Source organism: Haliaeetus leucocephalus, unplaced genomic scaffold, assembly GCF_000737465.1.
Source record: "Haliaeetus leucocephalus isolate CR32 unplaced genomic scaffold, Haliaeetus_leucocephalus-4.0 Scaffold556, whole genome shotgun sequence".
Lineage (NCBI taxonomy): Eukaryota > Metazoa > Chordata > Aves > Accipitriformes > Accipitridae > Haliaeetus > Haliaeetus leucocephalus.
In genome coordinates, this window is record NW_010972992.1 from 7,683,733 (window position 1) to 7,704,716 (window position 20,984).

Consider the following 20,984-nt stretch of genomic DNA (forward strand, 5'->3'; position numbering starts at 1 on the left):
TCAAATTACATCTAATACATCTTTCATGGGCATGGATCTCATTACCTAATTGAAATATAGAAAAACATACATATTTAAACAATACCTACATATATGTTACTACTAAACAACAAAACATCCTGGAACTCTTTCACTGACAGTTCATCAATACTGGATAAAAACTGGATGATTCTCCATCATTGCATGATTATATCCATACTCTAGGCAGTGATGCATAAAAGCCTCAAGGATCTCATCATTTACCCATCGGCAGAAGTTACTCCAAAGGTATTTTGAGTGTTAGCCAACATTTCTCTCCAAAAGCAGAGATGAGAAGAATCAGAAGAGAAATCAGTAGAGCAATGGCTAGAGAAAAGAATCTTTCAATAGCTGTTCAAGTGTTGTCATTCTTTTTTCCTTTTCTTTCTTCCCTCCTTCCTTTCTTCTAGTCCCCTAGGCATCTTTCCCCACTCTTTCTACCCTCTCTGCCTCACTTCACCTAACTTGCCTTCCCGTACCAATTATTCTAACGTCCCTGACAAAACACACAATTCGTTCACTGAAATCAATGATGATTAGTTAACTCTGAAAAGTCCCACTCTTTGTCTGCCATGAACACTCAGAAAGATAACGTTATCTTTTGAAGAAATCACTCTACATGTGACCTCAACAGAACACTTAAAAACTCAATTTAAAGATTCAAAAATAAAAGCCTAATTCTTCAAAATCCCAGCACTGTAAAAACACTGCACTCTTAAATACAATTCAGACAACCGAGTAGCGGGGTCCTCACACTTTGCTGCAGCTGGCATTTTCTAATCACTGAACCCCAAGGAAGAAAACATTTGTGGTTGAGCGATATTTAAGAATAGACTAGAATTCTGTGGTCCAAGAAGTCCTGCTGAAGGAATGATCACATTAAGGGACAATCACAGACATGTTGCTTTGGGCAAACTTGACCTGTGAATAAGTCTAAAAATGAAAAATACCATGCCCCAAAGGTCCACATTTGCTTCCTCTGACCTCACATGTGATCAATAGCACCTGAGCTTATAATGCTTCTCCCTTTCATAGAAGGCTGATTACTTACATACATAATTATACGAAAGAGTTCAAGTTTAAAAAACACATGGAAATTAATCTGCATTGTCTTAGTAGAGAATACAGAGTAATACTACTACTACTACTACTATTCTCACTTATAAAGTGCAACTGGAATGAAGCATCTACCTGATCTGGATAAGGATTTTTGCCAAAGGATGACATCTGGAAATACTGTGCCGAACTCTACCTCCGCTCTTTCCGTTTTAGTGTCCCACAAAAGCAAGAACATTATTTTTATGTGTTACCCCAAGATCTGGTAATGAAATGCCCTTGGAATAAGCCAACCAAAAGGACGATGTATTTATTTAATTGTGGTAATTTTGGGATATCTTTAACACTTCAGGTGTTAAGTAAGCATTTTCCGTTTATTTTGGTGAGTTAAAAAACAACTGAAAATGGACAAAACAGAACTGCATGAACTAGTAATTTTTTGCAAGTTACGCATGCCAGTGTGAATGAAGATAAGGGTGGGACAGCAGGAGACAGAGATGGCTAGGATGAATGTGTGTGTGGCTGTTGCACAGTCACTTTGTTGTTCCATCTCTTCACAGGACAAAAGAATGTCTCAAAATTATGGAAAACAAAGCAATCATTTGTACATGTATTATTTCATCCTCCTAAAGGGCACAGCAAAATGCATCAATTAGCACATGTACATGTGCACATGCACACAAACTTGCATACCCAAGTAGTGACACTGTGAGGCTAGAAAACTATGGTTGACTGCCTGTAATAACAGGATGCCTTGAATCCCCCAAAATATCTTTAGCTCAGTGAACTATGTAAAAGAATTACAGGTTTTTGTTTTGAAGTCCTAATATTTAAAGCAAAACACATTTTCTACGTTTTCTCTGCAATGTCATCTTTCCAAAAACACCGAAAGGCCTCCTCTAAAAGTGCTCTTTTTCTGTTGCAACATATGGTACCCCATCCAGAGAGTCACAAGATATTTTGTTTCTAATTGATTAAATTGCATGAGTCACAGACAGGATTTGCACATGGATTGCAAAAACAACTGCTTGTTTTTAATTAATTTTGTGAAGTAACACATAGCTAGGACAGTTAACTTTGCAGTCCCAGCTACCAAGACCTCAGCAACAAAAAGCCTCCTCCGAAGCATCAAATTTGAAACCTCAAATCAAAGTGACTGACTCTTGCGATTTTATTACATGGCCTGGAGTATTTTGTGTTTTTTTTCTTAAACCTCTTTGTTGCAATCAGGGGGTCAAGGGAAGGTGTTATGTCTTGTAGTATTATGGATACAGAGTAAGACTTTGTCAATTCTGATGTTTCAAATCTCACAATATTAATAAACAGAACCCAAATTCACCACCCTTAGAATCTTAACAAGCCAAATCAGGTCATGGGTGTTTCTGAAGGAAAAGTGGTTTTTTGACTCTCAACTTCTCACTGCTTGGACTAGCAGTACTTGTTACTCCAGCACCAAAGTAATTCACAAGTTAAAGCTTGCTGGCTGTTCATTCACCAAGAATTATAAATCAGACATGACAGGAAACAGAAGAATATTAAGTCAGGAAAAAATTAAAAATTTCTGCCTGCACCATCTGCTTGAATATTTTATACCAATGTAAAATGGCTTTTGCATGGACGTAAAAGCCTATATGGCTGAATATTTCTGATTTTTTCCTGAAACTAGCACTCCCACTGCTGCATTTATGGGACCAGTTCCACATGCCAGTCAAAGTTGTTACTACGAGTATGTGAAGCACCAGCAGTATTTCTGAACGTTAGGGAAGGGTATAAAATCTGGACTCCAGATTCAAATTTTAGGCCCTATTTCATTCTTGGTAAATGAATTAAGACTGCAGAAATTATTACTTGAACTCTTTTGATCTTACTGCACACCAGTATGCTTGGCCTGACTGAAGTAACTGAAGGGAAAACCTAGGAGGGATAGATTTCTCTTATAAAATGGAATCAATGTCATAAAATTGTTTTGGTTTTATTTATTATGAGAAATTAAACACTCTGTGCTAAAAAGAAAATCACTTAAGAACTACCTGTTTATACTACAAAGGCGGTTTCTTACGCTCTCAAGTTATTTTACTGCTATGCAAAGATACTTTTTCATTTTCCAGTTAACTAAAAAGCTGAGCAGTCAACTAATCCATTATCTTTACTTACCATGCTGGCTGCTCGAAGCATCTCCTGCTCCACATAGGGTGTCAGATCCAGATTCTGGCTCTATCTCCCTTAAGGACTGGTAAATCATCCAGTGCAAATCCAGAATTGCTAATGACAGAAACAGTAGACTTCAGTTCCCAGTTTCCAGATGCAACATATGTCAAAAGATAGCTTACACACTCAAATCCAGTGAAAGAAAATAGTTTTGACATTTTTGTTTGTGCTGCTAGGTTTTTAAATCTTAATTAAGACCAAATACAAGAATAAATTCACCATGACAGCCATTAGGTACTCAGTATATTAAATTTACAGTGGGTATACAGCAGAAAACATACAGTAAACATACTATTGAGAACTACCTCTCCAACAGCTTAAGTCTATTAGATTTTGCCAAACTGGAGATTAAGCTGACAAATGGGATATACAATTCATTTAGTTTACTCCTTGTGTTTTCCATGTTCGGTTGAAATGCTGCACAAACTTAAAGCAGTGACTTCCCTAATAAACAAAGAATCAAGTTTCACAGCTTCAAAGAAATATTTCACTGTAGATTCTATTTCATCTGGTACTGTACTTCAAATAATTACTGTTGAGTATTTACAATTCTGACATCAGCTATTATCCTTGACAGGGAAAAGAAGAAAATTGTTTCTATAAAAATATACAGAGAAACCAAATGCTGGGTGAGATTTTTGAAACAAATTTCAGTGAGATTTAAAGGTTCTTGGCTTCTTAGACATACTAACACATTCAGCAGTTTCCAGGGACTTTAGGGGATTTATCAATACTTCAGAAATCAATTATTAACTTATGATCGCAAACCAGTATTTAGAAGGATGATTTTTATGGTCCTATATTATTTTAAGGCAGAGCTTGCTGTATTTCCTTGATCACAAAATCCTTCCTTGAATAGTCAGAAGCCACCAGTTGGGGGCAGGGGAGGGCAGGAAACAACTTCCACTCTTTAAAGGCTGAATATTACATTATAAAAGTATATTTGACAATCACAAAAACACCTCAGCATCTAACAAAGGTATTTGCTACTATTTTTAGGGTGTAACACTTGGACATTTGCTGTAATTTATCAAGTTGTCAAACTAACTACCTGGTTTTAGATTACTGCATACACATATTAATCAAGGGAAATATATAATGAAATTGGCTCTTCCCCACACTACATACACAGGAGTTAACTGTTTTCCTCTCAGTTTCTTAATTAACTCAAATGAGTTGGCAGCAGACCTTGATGGGATTTGGTGGTTTCTGATGCCAGCCCAGATCTCCAGACCACGACTAATTACAGCTGATCATCAAAAGAACAACAAATCAATAATTAGTATGTCACATTCATATAGTAACTATCTTACTGTTACTGTGTCACTATGTTACAAGTTCAGGTAAAGATTTTAAGTCAGAGTATAAAACACTCTTACTGTACTTCTTACTCAAAAAAGCAATAGAACTCTGTTTTGGCCAGCAGCATTAAATACAGGAAAGTAAATGCCTGATGACAACAAGTAAGGGTAAAATTAAGAAGGAAGTTAAAAATTATGACTCAAGTGAAAGAAAATCTCAACCAAATCAGAATCAATTAGATGGGATGATCCATTGTAACTTTATTTGTTATATCTTCTATAACATCTGTGATGGGTTGACCTTGGCTGGGTACCAGATGCCCACCCAACTGTGCTTTCACTTCCTCTCCTCAACAGGACAGTGGGAAGAAAATGAGATGAAAAGTCTCATGGGTCAAGATAAAGACAGGGAGATCATTTACCGATTACCAGCATGCACAAAACGGGCTCAGGGAAAATTATTTATTGCAAATTAAGATAGGCTTGGACAGCAAGAAACAAAGATAAATTAAAACAGTACCTTCTCCCTCAACTCATGTCCTTTTTCACCCAGCCTCAACCTCAGTCCTTCATTCCCAACTCCTCTACCTCCCTGAGTGGTGCAGGGGGATGAGGAATAGAGGATTATCGTCAGTCTGTAACAGTCCCTCTCTGCTGCTCCTTCCTCATGTTTTTCCCCTGCTCCCACACAGGTCCTCCACAAGCCACAGTTCCTGTCAGGAGAACCTGCACCTGCATGGGCTTTCCATAGGCTGCAGTTCCTTCAGGAAACATCCACATGCTGTAACGTGGGGTCCTCCATGGGCTGCAGCGTGATCATCTCTTCCGCCGTAGTCCTCTTCACGGACTGCGCACCTGCTCCACCATGGTTTCTTGCAAACTTTCTACAGGCTGCAGGAGAAGTATCTGCTTTGACACCTGGTGAACCTCCTCCTTCTCTCGCCTTGGTCTCCACAGGATTGCTTCTCACACTTTTCTTCCCCTCACTCCTCACTGTTGTGCGTGTTTTACCTTTTCTTAAATAAGTTTTCACAGAGGTGCCACAGCTTTGCTGACGGGGACAGCTTTGGCCAGCAGCAGGTCCGTTGCAGAGCCAGCTGGAACCAGCAGTGTCCAGCACAGGGCAGCCCCTGGCCTCTTCTGACAGAGGCCACCCATGCAGCCTCCCCATTATTTTTTTTGCCCATAATTTTATGTTGTTTATTTAAGAATGGATTCAGAACAGCAGGCTCTTGCATTAAGCAGCTGTAAAATTTCTTCTCTCTTTGTTGTTTCAGGGAACAGGAGAAAGTGAAAGAAATAATTATGACCTTGACTCTCTCCTGGTGTAACTACTGTAAAATTTAAAGCAATCATATGTTCCAGGTAAAGTAACACAAACGCAGCTCAACAACTAAATAGTTCACTTAAGTAAAAATCACTGGAAGCTTTGGTAGATAAACTTCTTGCAAAGTTCCAACAGAAAGCTAGCAAAAACGTACAGCTAAAATGCTGCCCAAGACATCCAGAGTCTCCAGTCCTTGTGAAGGTGAATGCCTCGCGAAGACAGAGCAAACAATATCAACTATACCTGGCTTGGACAATCATGACATTAAAGCGAACCTGTCTTCCCAGAAGGATGGAAAGAAGGTATCATTCCTTTTAATGAAGGCAGTTTCTTCACGAAAGCCAAGCTATCGTTCTGCCTGGAATACTTATCTAGACATTTACTTTAAATTGAAGTCCTGTGAATAACCTTGACTGCCACAAAAATGCAGTTTAAAAAGATTTAAAAAACAATTAAGTTTTAGCGATAAACAGGAATATCATGCTTTCTTAACACAGAATGTAAATGATTGCACTGCTGAGAAAAGGGAAAATTAAGTCTTCTAAGTATCCAATGAACAGGAGCGGCACAAATTTTCTCTCTTCAAATATATCCTTATAGTAATCTGAAGAGAATACTTCCATGATTGTGTAACGATTTCTTCAAGACCTATTCAATTCCTTATTGTTCAGCTTACAGTGCCAGAAGAAAGGGCCTGTTAAAGTTAACATCTGCTAACTAATCATGAAGCAGACCATCACAACATTTTATAGGGTTTGAACATAGCTATGAATTTTGATTACTATCAACTTTGACTGAATTAAAGAAGCACTTTACTGTGACACTTATGAAACCTACAAAAACTTACTCCTTTATAGGAAATGCTTCTAAAAATACATATTTTCATTCTGGGTTCAGAAAACATGACCTAGCATTACAAGTATGTCTAATATTAAAGACAGAAATCAATCAATCGGGGATTTCTATTATTCTGATTTTTTGATTTACGTATTTCATTTTTAGAGTGTCAACATCCTACAGTAGAGCTTCTGACATGCAAATATTCCTAAGATAGGCTGCTGCACAGATCTGTTCTTCTGAGTTCCATTCCGTACGTTTTGCTGCTTGACACCAAGAGTACATGCCTATATGCTGTATTTCAAGTTCTTTGGATCATTTCCTTTGAGATGACACATTCATATCTGAGTGAGGCAACACAAAAATTTACTTACAAGCATCTCTTGACCAGCTGCACTCAAGTTGGAACTACAATATTCTGTGTAAACAGTCCCCTCATGCAGAAGTCAATTGGATTAGAAAAGCTTTCTATTAAGCCATTGAGTCCATATCTTTGCACTACGATGGGATTCATTTCTGCTCTGTGCTTAAATTATAACCTGCTGAGCAATTCTTTACTATTTCTAATGACATAATTTAAACTAACTGGGATCACTCTCATACACATGCATACCGTGCATGAACACACAGAGTTTGTTTCTTTTGCTATCTTTCCAAATTTTTAATTCCAAAGTGCTTTCACTTTAAAATTAAAAATCCACATTATTAAACCTAAAAAACTCTCCCTCATCGCAAGAATGAAAATCCATTACAAGAACATTTGATACCTCAGTGTAGTTGTGAATTTAATTTGAACGAACAGCTCACTCCCTTCAGGAAAGGTCTCAGTCAAATAGCTATCCCCCTTGCTCCAGAGAACTACGCATTCTAGGAGAACCAAGTAGTTAGAGGATGCTAAACACTATAGTCAAATCATATTAATCAAAAGAGGGACAACCAAAGCATTATGTCAAAGACTTGTTAATAACTGGAGAGCATAATGAATGTACGTACCAGCAGGGTAGCCATTGATCCACAGTCCATCACAGATGTCACCAGAACAATTAACTATAGCACCCCGTTCATCGAATACGTCATTTCTCCACTGCCCCTTTAAACAGAAATACACATGGATTTTAAATTTCAACACCACCACAGCTAAATTATAAAGAAGGGATTATTTCAGCCAATTTTCAATAGCAAAGTGGGTGGTCCTCAAGGCTTTTTATAAATACCCTTCCAACATTTGTGTGAAAAGTTGAATAGGAGACCACACAGCCACCAAGGATTATGTGGCACTCCTCTAAAGGGGAAAGGGGGGAGAATCAAACATTTCTTGCCCAAGGTTTGTTACTGTGGGATACTATTATGTGAGGTCCTTCAGTTCATATATTACATCGCATTAAATTACATGGCAAGAATGAATAACTGCTTTGTCACATACAGAATCACACATTATTTTGCTTTTTAAAGATTGTGAAAAGTGAAATAGTGTACCAAACTCAATTCCAAAAAGCTTCAGTTATTTAAATTTGGACTGCATTTCACTCAAGATACACACTTTACATAAAAGTTTAAAGTTTCCTAAGGCTGCAAAGCTACATACCACAGAAGCTTAGGTATGAGCCAATTAAAGTTTCTAGCAACATTAAATGTGCATACGTAATCGTGCAATTTAGAATTACGTCATGATGTATACGTAGTTTTTCTAGCGTACTCTCTCCTCCTCAATATAGTATAACCTTGAGATTATTAGGTCACAGCCACTATTTTACTAGCATTAACTGATAGCAGAGTCAGACGATTCCTCTTTGTGGTCCTATACTAGGGGAGGATAGGAAAGTTTGTCAGACATTTCACAGGTATTTGCTGACAGGGAAGGTCACAATCAGGAATACTGGTTTCATTTTCAGATACGAGAAAAGTATAGTACTATATATTGTAGCATGCACTTTTATTCCAAGATAACGTGTAAAAACATCATAGAGCTGTCACTGAAAATTAGTCTGAATTGTTCCCAGATTATTGGAAGAGTATAGAGTTGAAACCGATATGGAAATCAGACAACAGTCAAAGTACAGCCAAAAGTCCGGGTATGGGAAGTAAAACAACTCAGTAGCAAATGTCACTGTTCTACACAGTACTAAATCATGTTTAGCTATCAGACAACATTCTTCCAATGTCAGAGTACATAAGGAACTAGAGAATAAGAATATCTAAAATCTGAAGTGATCATTCTTCTATTAAGTTGGGTATCTGGCTTTCTGCGTGATAACAGCAGAGGTACCAAATAAAGTGCTACTATAATTCTAAAATGTGTGTGAACCCAGTTGAAACTCCAGATGGATTTAGCGGCTAAAGTTCTAGCACTTTGTTCACATCGTTAGCAATTACAGATGTAAGCTAGAAGATAAAAGCAAAGACAAAGCAGTTCTTTGGAAATACGCTTCTTATACTACTTGCTTTGGTCTATTTCTTCCATGCTTTGGTCTCTTCCTTCCTTCACTTTAAAGCATATGATGCTATCTTCAGCCATTATCCCAATGATAGCAGTACTGTTGCTAACAAACGTACACAAGCTTCAAGGTCCACTGGCATTTTCACAATCTTCTCTCCTTAGTGGAAGAGACCTTTAAAACAGTAGTCAGCTAGTTATACTCCTGAATGTACATAACAACTGGAAGAAGGTCTAGAAAAAACTCACTATAACAGGAATTGTATCTAAATTATGTACTGAAATCATAGGGGCCTTCATCTTGCATCACTGTATGTAAACATGCAGTAGGATTCAGCCGTGTACTGCTCTAGGGAAGGAAAAATGACAGGGGAGTATAAAATATGCAACCTTTCTCAGTGGGTCCTTATTGCTACCTGTAAAGGCATTGTGCTTGCTTTCACTCTATTCTGATGACTGCCTACTATTAATGTCACTCATTCTCTTAAGTAATTAAGCCACCTCTTTCTTAGATGTGCCTTTGTCTCTCTCTGGCACATTTCCTTGTCTAATCCTCTTTTCCAGATGGCATAAGGACGAGAGATAAGTGTTGCTAAAAGTTGCTTAGCAATGCAACACATGCAAGGTTTGGAAATGCTGACGTCCACATAAGCACTATCTATACATCACACATTTATGCAGAGAAACAAAGGCGTGAACAACCAGAGTGACATAGGGGCCTCCAGAAAAAGAGCTACCAGTTAGTACACAAACAAAAGGGAGCAGGAAATGGAGAAAAATAAAAAGCTACAAGCTTCCAGCGATGGGCTGTATTATGCTGTGGGGTTTTTTTTGTTTGTGTTTGGTTTTGTTTTTAAACTAGAACAGGAAATTCTGCTTTAAGCAAAACAAAATCCTTGAGTTTTAGTAAGGTCCTGTATTTTCTGTGATTGAGACAATGCAGTAGACACAAAGACATTGCAATCTACTAATAGAGACCAAAACAGAAATAAAGAAGCTAATGAAGAACAGTAACTGATAAAGGCAAAGTTGTTTATCAGCTAGGTATCAACCACAGAAATCCTCCTATCCTGAGAATCAGTAATATAGAATTTATTCTGGTAACTGCACAATGTAATTGTTGATTGTTTCTGAAGTACAGGTGTTTATATGGAATTTATTTAAACACCAATTAAATGCTATGGGTAATAAATAAGAACATTTAGTACAGGAACAGTAATAATTTCACAAGGTCATATTATCATATTAATTCATTTCTGCAACAGCCTACTTAAAACAGGTTAGCATGACTCATTTTCTGTTTAAAAAAACTGAGACATTAGGAATTATTCATCATGGGTGAAAACTTTGAAACAACTAGTTCTAAGAAAACAACCAAACAGTAGTAAATTAACTACAGAAATTCACATGTTGCTTTACTCGGGGGAGTCTTAGTAAGCAAGATTTTCAAATACTAACTTTGATGGATATATATTTTGTCAGTTTTTCTTCAGGAATTAACAACATTTTTAATGTTAGTTACTCCCAACATTGTGTAGCAGGGCAGGGTGTTCAAAGACACCTGTTTATGAATCTAGATGTTGTAAATGGGTCAGACGCACTTACCACTTCTTTTTTATTTCAGGGAGCGATTTCCAGTTAATTGATGAGGCTTCCATTTTTTAGTTAGTGGCTATTACACTTATTATTGCAATTAATTGTGTTTATTTCAAATTCAAACTTGCCTGCCTCTACACTCAACTTGCCTGCCTCGAACAGTATATGATTTCCACATGCTCTGATTTGGGCTTTTATCAACTGTTTTCATTATTTGGCTTCCACCACTCAAACCTACTTGTATGGGCCTGATCTTAAATATCACGTTAAAATTACTTAACAGATTCGAGTAACGACTGAACCATGCTTTCCTTTATAAAAATGTTTGCCATTACAGCATACACCCTCAGCTGACATCAATTTAGACAAACACATCTGCATTTAAATACAGAGTTACTCCAGTATATCCTGACTACTTATCTGGCTGAATATGTTCAGATAGTTCATGCTATATAGCCCGTTTTCAGAACTTGGGAGAATCTGCATCTATTCCAAGAATTATAGTCTCAAATGTAAATCAGTTTATGTCAAAAGACATACAAGGTTTTATTTCCTCCTCAAACTTCAAAGAGTTTCTACACAACATTTCAGAAAGTTATTGATGCTCAAATAGTTTTAATAAAAGAAAATACACTGGCTTAATATACATAAAACCAACAACAACAACTTGTCAATGCTTTTGATCCTTGAACAGGGAAGTAAATATAAAGTATTAATATAGTTTTAAATCAAGACATATTAGAGAGCAATGTTTAGCTGGCATTTTTTTATATAGGAATGTGTGTGATCTGACAGACTACCTTATTCTCAAATCAGCATGCACTTCAGAATAAGACCAAAACCTCAAACTCTGCAGGCAGTTTAGCACCCATTTTAAATACAAGCTTCCTCCCTGATTAGTTTTTTCATGGGTTTATTTCTGGTCTGATAATTTTTACCAAAACCTTACTTTATCCTTCTCTGAAGGCCTTTCATTACCTGTCTTTTAAAGTGAAGGTAACAAGCGAAATCCTGATGATTTCTCTGTTAGGCTGAGTCAGGAAAGTATTCAACAATGTTTCTCTTTAGCAAGACAGACTACTATAATAAAAGATTTTCGACAAATCCCCAGTGTAAGATATGTATATTATAGCAAAATCTAGATAAACTACAGAAATAGTAGTTTGGTGGGGGTTTGGTTTTGTTTTGCTCCCCCCCATTACTGGTCTTTATTCTTACATGAAGACTGCTAATTACATCTTCCCACTCTCTTCTTGTCACACCTTATTATCAAGCATCAGAACTACGTATCAGCTAAAGATCACTAAAAAAAACTGAAAAAGGCAATTAAATATACAGATTATGCATTCAGAAACATGTTCAGCCCACTTCCAGGCCACTACAGGGACATAGTAACTTCTAAATGTTACTAGAGCTATGAGTGATGCAGTAGTCTGTGGTCCTATCCACAAGCAATTAAAATAGAGCTTAACATTTACTAACAGGGAGACTCATTCATGGTCTTTATATCAGCAATAGCTTTATATTTTTACATTGTATATCATTATATTGTAATTATAATCCTAATAAAGATTTGGGAAGATTTAGTGTATCTTCAAATTTTGTATTATCCACTAGTACGCAGTATAATTCTGAGCAATTGAAATTCCAGTAATTTAAATAATTTGCATCAGAACTGAAACTACGACTCTTCCAAACAGGTAGCTCAAATGGATTCGGGGGGGGGGACGGGGACGGACACGGGACGACAAAAGCCTGCAGGTGAAAAAGCCCATAAGGCTTGCCACCTGTTTAGTGTGGTTAACAGGTGTATCAAACAGCAGGCCTTCCTCTGGGAAAGAAGACAAACTGAACACAGCCAAAACACACAAAGAAGTAGCAACAGGGACAGAATGGAACACAGCATCTGCTTACTGGGACTTAAGCAGCAGCCAGAAATGAGAAATCACAGAAAGGAAATACTTTCATGAAGAAAATGAGTGTTTTGCTTCATTAACCTCTGCAAACTTCATTTACACGTCATTGTTTTCTTTCATTCTCAAATGTGTGCACATACAAATGCACAAAAACCAGACAGGCCACCATAGCTCACTGGTGTGGTTTGGTTGTTTTGTTGTTGTGGGGTTTTTTGCTGGTTTGGTTTTTTGGTTTTTTTTTTTGTTGTTTTAAATCAGCAGCTGTCAGGGGCTTTGTTTTGTTACCTGTTTCCTAGTGTTCAGTTATAGTTTCTATCTTGCATCTCTCGACAACATTTTTACTCAACATGAAATCCGTTTTATGGTTAAGCAGCAAATAAATCAGAGTTTGTTATTGTTGGACTCTTCTGTTGATATAATTATTGGTTGTTTACTGGACATTTAATTGACCTGAATCTCTGAAGGTTTGCAGACTACAATATGCTATTAACTGACAGCATCCACTTACTAAAAATTTATCACTTGCAAAAGATTGATCTAAACACCTAGCCCTGACATTATAACAGTTCAAACTGAAGAGTAAAAATAAACAAATTCAACTTTGATGCCATTATTCAATATATTCTATACCACACAGAAGTAATGCTAGAAGAATACCCTAGAGCCTGAAATATTTGCCCATGTTCTTTTTGTTCTAGCAGATTACTTCAGTATGTCCAAGATACTATTTCAGTAAAGGAAAAAAAAAATATTGTATTTTTTCAAAATCCCTACAGTTACACACAGTTTACAAGCATATAAGTATCTGCACAAAGTATGGGTACACTAACTGATTAGCCACAAACTTTGATATTCACTGAATCAAGATATCTGACCATACAAAAGAAACTTCAAAATCTCACGTGCAAAAGTTTATGTGGACAAAGCAGACAATTTACAGATCCTTAACTTGAGTTTCTTAGCAACTTGCCCTTTTTTGGGCACCAAACCAAGTCTTACCATTTGTGTTATGACTGGGTTTGCATCCCCTGCGCTGCCCATACATAACTCCACTAATTAGTTTTCACATATTTCCTGTTTACTTCCATATTACATAGACTCATGTTTTGCTGGAACTGTGCCTTGATTTTTGTTGGACTTCAGTGTATACTGATCTATTACCGTATCTGTCGGGAACGTACTGGTATAAACTTAATAAATACTGTGCACACAAACTCAGTGGTTAACCAATCACATAGTTTTTGCCAATTTTTCACTGACAACAACAGATCATTAAAGCAGGTAGTAGATTCTACCAGTTACTTGTACTGTGTCAAAACTGGCTGCTGAAAAAACAGGCAGTATTGAAAATTTTATATCCATTAAGTTCCTGATTATTATTCTCAAAGTATATTACTGTCAGCTTTATAATCTGAAATAAAAGAAGTGACCAGGCATACTATAGATTTTGTCGGAGAATGACAGAGCCATAGAAGACTTAAGATCTGAGACAGTGTTTGGGGCAGAAAAACAGAAAGGAGAATAATACTTATACTACCACTACTCAGGGGAATGGCTCTACAATCAGCATGCTGAAAGAGATTAAAATTGTAGAAACACATGGCTAAATCATTCACCTGTAAAGTGTAGGTCACAGCTGTGTCTTAGACCCTTTCCAGAAGGCTGGCTAGCTCTTTCATAATTCTACAGTAACTGGTTAAAAAAAAGAACTTCAACCTATTATTTTGCCTGAAAAAAAGTATTTATATGCTTTAATCTTTCTATGTTAAGTTATATAATTTGAAAGCAGTATATTCTGAGTGAACACTTGCATTAAGTGGTTGTCTTTTGTTTTCCGCATAATATAAATACTAAATCAATCAACCAGATACTGTTGTCAGTACTGTCAGGATTTTTATTTTTTTTTGGCCAAAGTATCTTGTCACTTTTGAGCACACACCCAGTGTAAACTTAAATACAGTAGTAAACACTTACAGAGACAGACCAATTACTGAACAAGTGTAAGCCTGAAGAATTTAATAATTTGGTCTCAAAACAGATGCTAGAGAGACACCCAGTGGTACAAAACTGTGCGTGCATACATGCACACACAAATATATATATACATAAAATACCCTGTCTTTAACGTCTCAAGAAGTGAGAAGCTACTGTAACAACATCATTTTTGTTTAACAGTGTTTAGGTTATAATGAAACAAGTGCACAACAGCACTTGTACATGTTTTCATGTCATCTGTTTCTTTATCTAAAAAGTATTTATTATCTTGTCCTACTGATTTTAATTCCCAACTTTCTTATGTTCCTGGAAAAATACATAAAGATTTTTAAACTGTATTAAAAAATTAAGTTTACATTAACAGATTTAATGTATATTTAAAAGAAATCTGGGGGTGTTGACAGGTACAAAAGAGAACCAAACCAAAAAACCAAACCCTCAACTGAAAAGCCAAGATACCTCCTTATGTATATACCAATAGCAGACGGAACTGCAAGATAGCTAAGTGCTTTATGCTCCATTTTAACTACATAAACAGTATTCAGTAGAGTTTTGGTTGTGATTTCATACCCATAGGGAAAAACTTCAGTTGGCTAATGACACATAGTAAAGTTATATTGAATAGCCTTCCCCTACCTTTTAGCTTCTCCGAACACGTACTTCTCCAAATTTCCACTAAACCTACGGAAACCCCCTCTTTTCAACAAAGAAAACTGAATGAGGATCAAAGTCAGAAAGAAAAAGAGACTTAAACGATGAAATCAGTACTGGGTTTCTGAACTTCATTTTAACTGGGTAACGAAATAGTTTATGAAGTGCCTGTTCCAAACCTTAATATGTAAGCAACAATTAAAAGTTACTGTTTTCAAGTTCTAAAGTTACTTCCAAAGTATAAAATGCTACTTCTTCAGAGAAACTCTCTCTCTCCAAACACTCACCAAAGAAATGATGTCAAATTAAATAATAATTTAAAAAAATCCCAAGACAAACACAGATTTGATGTCATTTCATTTCTCAAATTTTCAGTAATAAATTTCATATTTTTTTTTAACCCTCAGGCACTGTGATTGCAATGACAGAATCCTATTCTTGATTTGTCATACAGTAATTCATTTACCTACCACAACCACATTTGGTCCTTAAGTCCCAGACATCAAGGTCGTCTCACTGAATTGCTGGAAGATAATCCACACCATATCTTATCCTGTTGTTTAGTTCACACCGAAAATATATTTCCTTATCTTTCTACCATGCCGTAGGTGTCAGTGAGTATGAGTATTCGTATGTGTTTATGCATATATACACATACATTTCCTCCCACCCCCAAACCATTATGTTTACTCCTGTTATACAAATAAGGAATAATCCAAATAATAATCACAAGAAAACTCCTAAGTAGACTACATATCCAAGAAAAGTCAAACTGAAATTGAATCTGAAGTTCAACTACACAAAATACTATTAGGAGATGTTAAAAAAAAAAAATCAAATTTGAAATCTCTTTATGTGTTACTCAATTAAAAGTGGGGACTGAATTTGTTAAATGAACTAACAGTACTAGTTCTAAACATAGACCTTTTCTATTTATCTGCCTGAAGCATCCTCTACCATGATCCTTTCAGCTTTTCTGAACAAATCAGTACAGTTTCTCATAAGTCTTCTTTATATACCTCATATACAGCACAAGGCAATATTTCATGACCTTGACACTTGTCTAGAATCCAGGCTCCTTCATAATTATCCTTATTCCTAAAACAGAGAAAAACAAATAGGAAATTCTTAAAGGAAAACAGATTTGGTGACCTGATACACCAGACTATCAGAGAAAGTGAGCCAGGAACAATAAGCCATGGCAGTCAAATCTAGTCCACACTCTTACAGTCCTTTCCCTGAATTTCAAGTGACCAGTGAAATGGCACAGTTCAGTTCTTTAAACACAACATTCCAACCTTTCATCAGGGAGAAAGAGAATGATATGCCCCTCAACAAGTTGGAAATTAAAATCTTGTTTATTCATTCACTCATTTTGAGTCTGATCACTTCTGATAAGTACTCAGCAACTTTTCAGTCAGAGCCTTCTGATTTTTTTCCAAATTACAGTTGGCTTAAATTAGCAGAGAATTATCTACCCTCAATAAAATCACAGTGATTGGTACCATGCACAGTAAATTCCAAACGTGAGGAAGGAAACCCACACACATAGCTTTTATACAGGATGAATGTCTACAGTAAAATCAGAACAGGCAACTGACTGCATACACAATGAAATTGCTGCTCCAAAGATCTTACTGTTCAGTAGCACTGCAAGCACTAGCACCACTGAGTAACTTGACTTCAGTGTAAATACCCTAACATGGAGTTTGACAGGCATATTAAATTGGTTACATTTCAGTCAATTAAGAAATTATTTACAAGCCTGAGTAACTGTACGTAAACTCTGTCTTAAATACATGCAAGATCACAACTGTTTTAGTCCTGCTAGACTGAAACTGAATAAAAACTATAGAAGTATTTCTTCAACTTTCAGGAGCCCTCAAATTCATTCCAATTGTTTCAAATGCTGTAGCCAATCAATTAGCACATAGGCCATTAAAGTATCAAATTCTCCTATGATGTAAGTATTACAAATTCAGTCAACCAAACTGTCCCATCTCTGAATTTGGCCAAAGTACGGGAGTCCCAGAATTCACCTGTAACTTTTTTTCATTTAAGCATATTTTTAAATGTATTTAATTCCTAAATATGAAAAAGTGAGCAGAAGTAAGAGCTGGACATAAAGCTTCTCCTGATTAACAATTTGTTCTGTTTGAAAACTAAGCAATTGTATAGCAGCAATTCATTGAGGCAACGGTTCCATCTCCCATGCTATGTTACCAAACTGTAATTGTGACAGTGCCAGTTGTTTTCTGAATCTTAACATCTTATCAGTACGGACTTTTCCCTCGTAGATTATAGCCAGTAACAACTTTTTTTCCACCTCTAAATTTTACTAAGTATTACTATTTCTAAATACATATTCAAACATTACTCAGTATTTTATGCTCTTATTTTTGAAACAAAAACTAATTCTCACAGATTAAGTCAACATAAAGCAGGAACAAGAGTTTAGTTTCCTGGCTGTCAGTAGATCAAAGCTATCTTTGAAAAATGAAATCATTAAATAATCATATTTATGCAGCATAAACAGGTCTGTTCAGTCATGACAGAGTAAATTTTAAACAAAGCTTACTCAAAGGGTCTAACCTACCTTCTCTCATTCCATAAAAGAGCTCTCCTTCATATTTCCCACCATCTTTCTATTACAAGACTTTGTGTCCCTGGAGCTTTCCAAACACGAACTGAGCAGAGTAAGTGTTCCTTTGAACCAAATATATGAGAAAGTTAAATACAGAAAGATACAACAGATCTGTCAAACATGGTTTAATTTTTTTAGATATATTTAAGGTTCACCAATAAATGATATTTTATTTATAGAGCACAAATAGAAGACATTCTAAAAGCCTAGAAGTTTAAAATTAACAACTACCTCTTTTTATTATTAATGCTGTCTAATGAAGACTATAAACATGCTCATTCAGTCTTTATTTTAAAACTAATGAATCATAATCCTTCTGGTCTTTAAAACTGACAGTGATGTGTTAAAAAGAAAAGATTCATAGCATGTTCTTTTATGGTTAAAGAATGTGTAAAAAAAGTACTTGTATTTCATAGCCACCTTAACAGCTTCTTGATGGCATGTACTCATTCAAATCTTTGTGTCAAAGCCTGACAAAACAGCTGCTTAGCACTAGAAGTACTGTACTGAGAATCTCCTGATGTATGTGTGATCTTAGAATGACAGATGACTATTTTTCTGTCAAGTATTTACCCAATTTATTACCCACATTGTATTCCATGTGGTCACCCCTTTATTTTCTGTCAGGGGTTAGGCAGGTAGAGAAGTCACTGACTTACCTGTACAGGAATAACTGGAAACAAGAGAAATTCTTTTCTGGAGCAACTTACTAGGACAGATCTTTAATCAAAGAACTTCATTCTGCTCAGGATGCTAGGACAGAGCGAGCTCACTGAAACTTTCCCTTGGTAAATCATGCACACGATATCCCTTCCTAATGGATAGTTTATTCAAATTCTTTAAATCCTTTAACATATTTGGCCTGATCTTGTGGAGCACTTCACATGAGCACAAGTCTGCATACGTGTGCTTCTTTGAAGGACTGAGACTATTATCAAAAATTGATGATACATGTTTCTGATTTCCACTATTGACACATTCGATTAACTTTCTGAGGTGACAGAAAGTTAACCCAGCCTAAACTGAGAGGCCAACAAGAAAACACAAAACCCACAACTCTTCAATAAACATCGTGGAAGTCTGACAACGTGGACTAAATCAGACTGGCTGCTCATGATATGTATTTATATATCAGAATTTAATCAGAGGGATTATTTTTTTTAAACATATGTAAATTACAGGCTCACCCGTTGATGCCCAGTATTGAAATCCATTCCCCATAATTTCTCCACTAACAAGCTCGCCCTCATAGTAACTTCCATCTTTAAAGAACAGCTTGTCCTGACCTAGAAAACAAAACAATACTTCCAACCCCTTTTAACAGGCAAACATCCACCTCTGTTTTCAACTCACATCAAAAGTTGAAACTTTTTGTTATTATTCCCCTTTATATGATTAAATTTATACCTACGTATTGTTAGCACCTCCACATACTTTAAAGACTTACTATCTTAGCATCTAAACATTGACCCCAACTGAAGGGATTTACAGAGTATATACGTGGCAGAAATCCTAAATCCATCAAGTCAAATTTTTCCCCGTCACCTCTAACAGAACAGAATGGCATCACAGTTATTAAAACTCTGGAAATCAAGGATCTGACTTTCACAGCAGTCTGTAAGCTCTAGAGCTATGCTAGTTTTGCAGGTAATGATCCTCTACTGTGTTGTGTAAAAAGGGGGGATCTGTTTGCCTTCTTGGTCTGTCTTATAGCATGGAAAGGGTTTAAAGACTACAAATTACCCGATTTAAAAAAAAAAAAAAGCTAAAAGGATTGTTGCAAGCCTAGCCTAATCATTTCTGTTCCTCAGGTCACAGCCCTGAGTAAACCCAAAAGGCTCCAGTTCTTCATACAAGACCCACCTGAGGCCTCTACACACCCCACTGCCCATCGTGTTAAGAGAACACAACCGAAATTATTTAAATACTACAGAAAGACTAGATTGAAAATTGAATAAAAAATTGAATAACTAGTGATACAAAAATAAAAGCACTAATTTTACTCAGGGACACCCATTTTAAAACTTCAGTATAAGCAACATTTATGTGAAAACATATATTACGTTGGTTACTATTTATACTCACTTTACATTGTAACAGGAACCCATGCTCTTAAATATCTCAAGGCCATTATAAGCGCTACAGACAGACTACAGAGGAACAGCCGGAAACTAAAGCGTTAGCAACTACGCTACCTTGGCTTAAAACAAGAACGCCAGCATTGAAAAAAAAAAGCAAACCCATAAGAGGAAAAGCGTTTGTATTTACGTTAGCCTAAACACAGGAGCACGGGCTTAGCGTCTCTTCGTCTTAACGAGAGACGGGACATGGCGGTCGTAGGAGACTCGTCCTCGCCCCTCCAGACGATGGGGCCAGGCTGAGGCGGCACCGCGCAGGAGACCGACACGGCGAGCTCTGCCCTGGTACAAATTCGCTACCTCCCACACACACACCCTCAGGCGGGCTGAGGTGAGAAAATGGCGGGGGGGAACCCCAACCTCACCCCCCGCCCCCCCCCAAAAACTCCTGGCGCTCATTGGCTGCGCGGCAGCGAGGGGCGGGGCCCCGGGGCACCACACGAAGGGGGACAGGCAGAGCGGGCGGGCAACGCGCAGGGCCGCCCCGTGCTCGGTCCCCGCTGGCCGGGGGCCACGCTTCTCCTGCCGGTAGCGCAGCGGCTGCCTGCAGCCGGGGCCATAACGGCACCCACCCGCCCGCTCTGCCTCCCCCACCCCGTCCTCACTCACCCGCGCCGCCACCCACCTCCCTCCTCACAGCTCGGCGCCGCGGCAACGCCCCCTTCCCCCTCCCACACGGGTGGCCCAATGGCGGGGCAGAACCCGGCCTTTATCCCGCCCCTTTTACCCTGGAAGTGGAAGTGAATGTTTCCCCCCCCCCCCCCCCGCCAGCGACGCCATATTGGGTTTTGTGGATAGTAAGGGGGGGGGAGGGGGAACGGAAGGAAGAACCCGGCTTGGGCGTCCGTGAGTAACTGGTGCCC

General features: G+C 37.4%; 1 protein-coding gene and 1 long non-coding RNA gene across 3 annotated transcripts in view; one reads left to right on the forward strand and one right to left on the reverse strand.

Moving 5' to 3' along the window:
• Nucleotides 1–18,040, reverse strand: part of LOC104837969 — a 34,542-nt gene extending 16,502 nt beyond the window's left edge. The window contains exons 1-4 of the long non-coding RNA XR_775005.1: nt 17,936–18,040; nt 7,741–7,837; nt 4,411–4,531; nt 3,229–3,336 (exon numbers count right to left, since the gene is read on the reverse strand). This is a non-coding gene — a long non-coding RNA (uncharacterized LOC104837969). The remainder of the gene's footprint in view (nt 1–3,228; nt 3,337–4,410; nt 4,532–7,740; nt 7,838–17,935) is intronic.
• Nucleotides 18,041–20,881: 2,841 nt separating this feature from the next.
• RER1 (retention in endoplasmic reticulum sorting receptor 1) overlaps nt 20,882–20,984 on the forward strand; it is a 7,013-nt gene continuing 6,910 nt past the window's right edge. Inside the window, exon 1 of one of the 2 annotated variants that reach the window (XM_010577468.1) lies at nt 20,882–20,967. The gene's annotated coding sequence lies outside the window, so the exon portion shown is untranslated. The remainder of the gene's footprint in view (nt 20,968–20,984) is intronic. The other variant, XM_010577467.1, reaches the window with a different exon arrangement.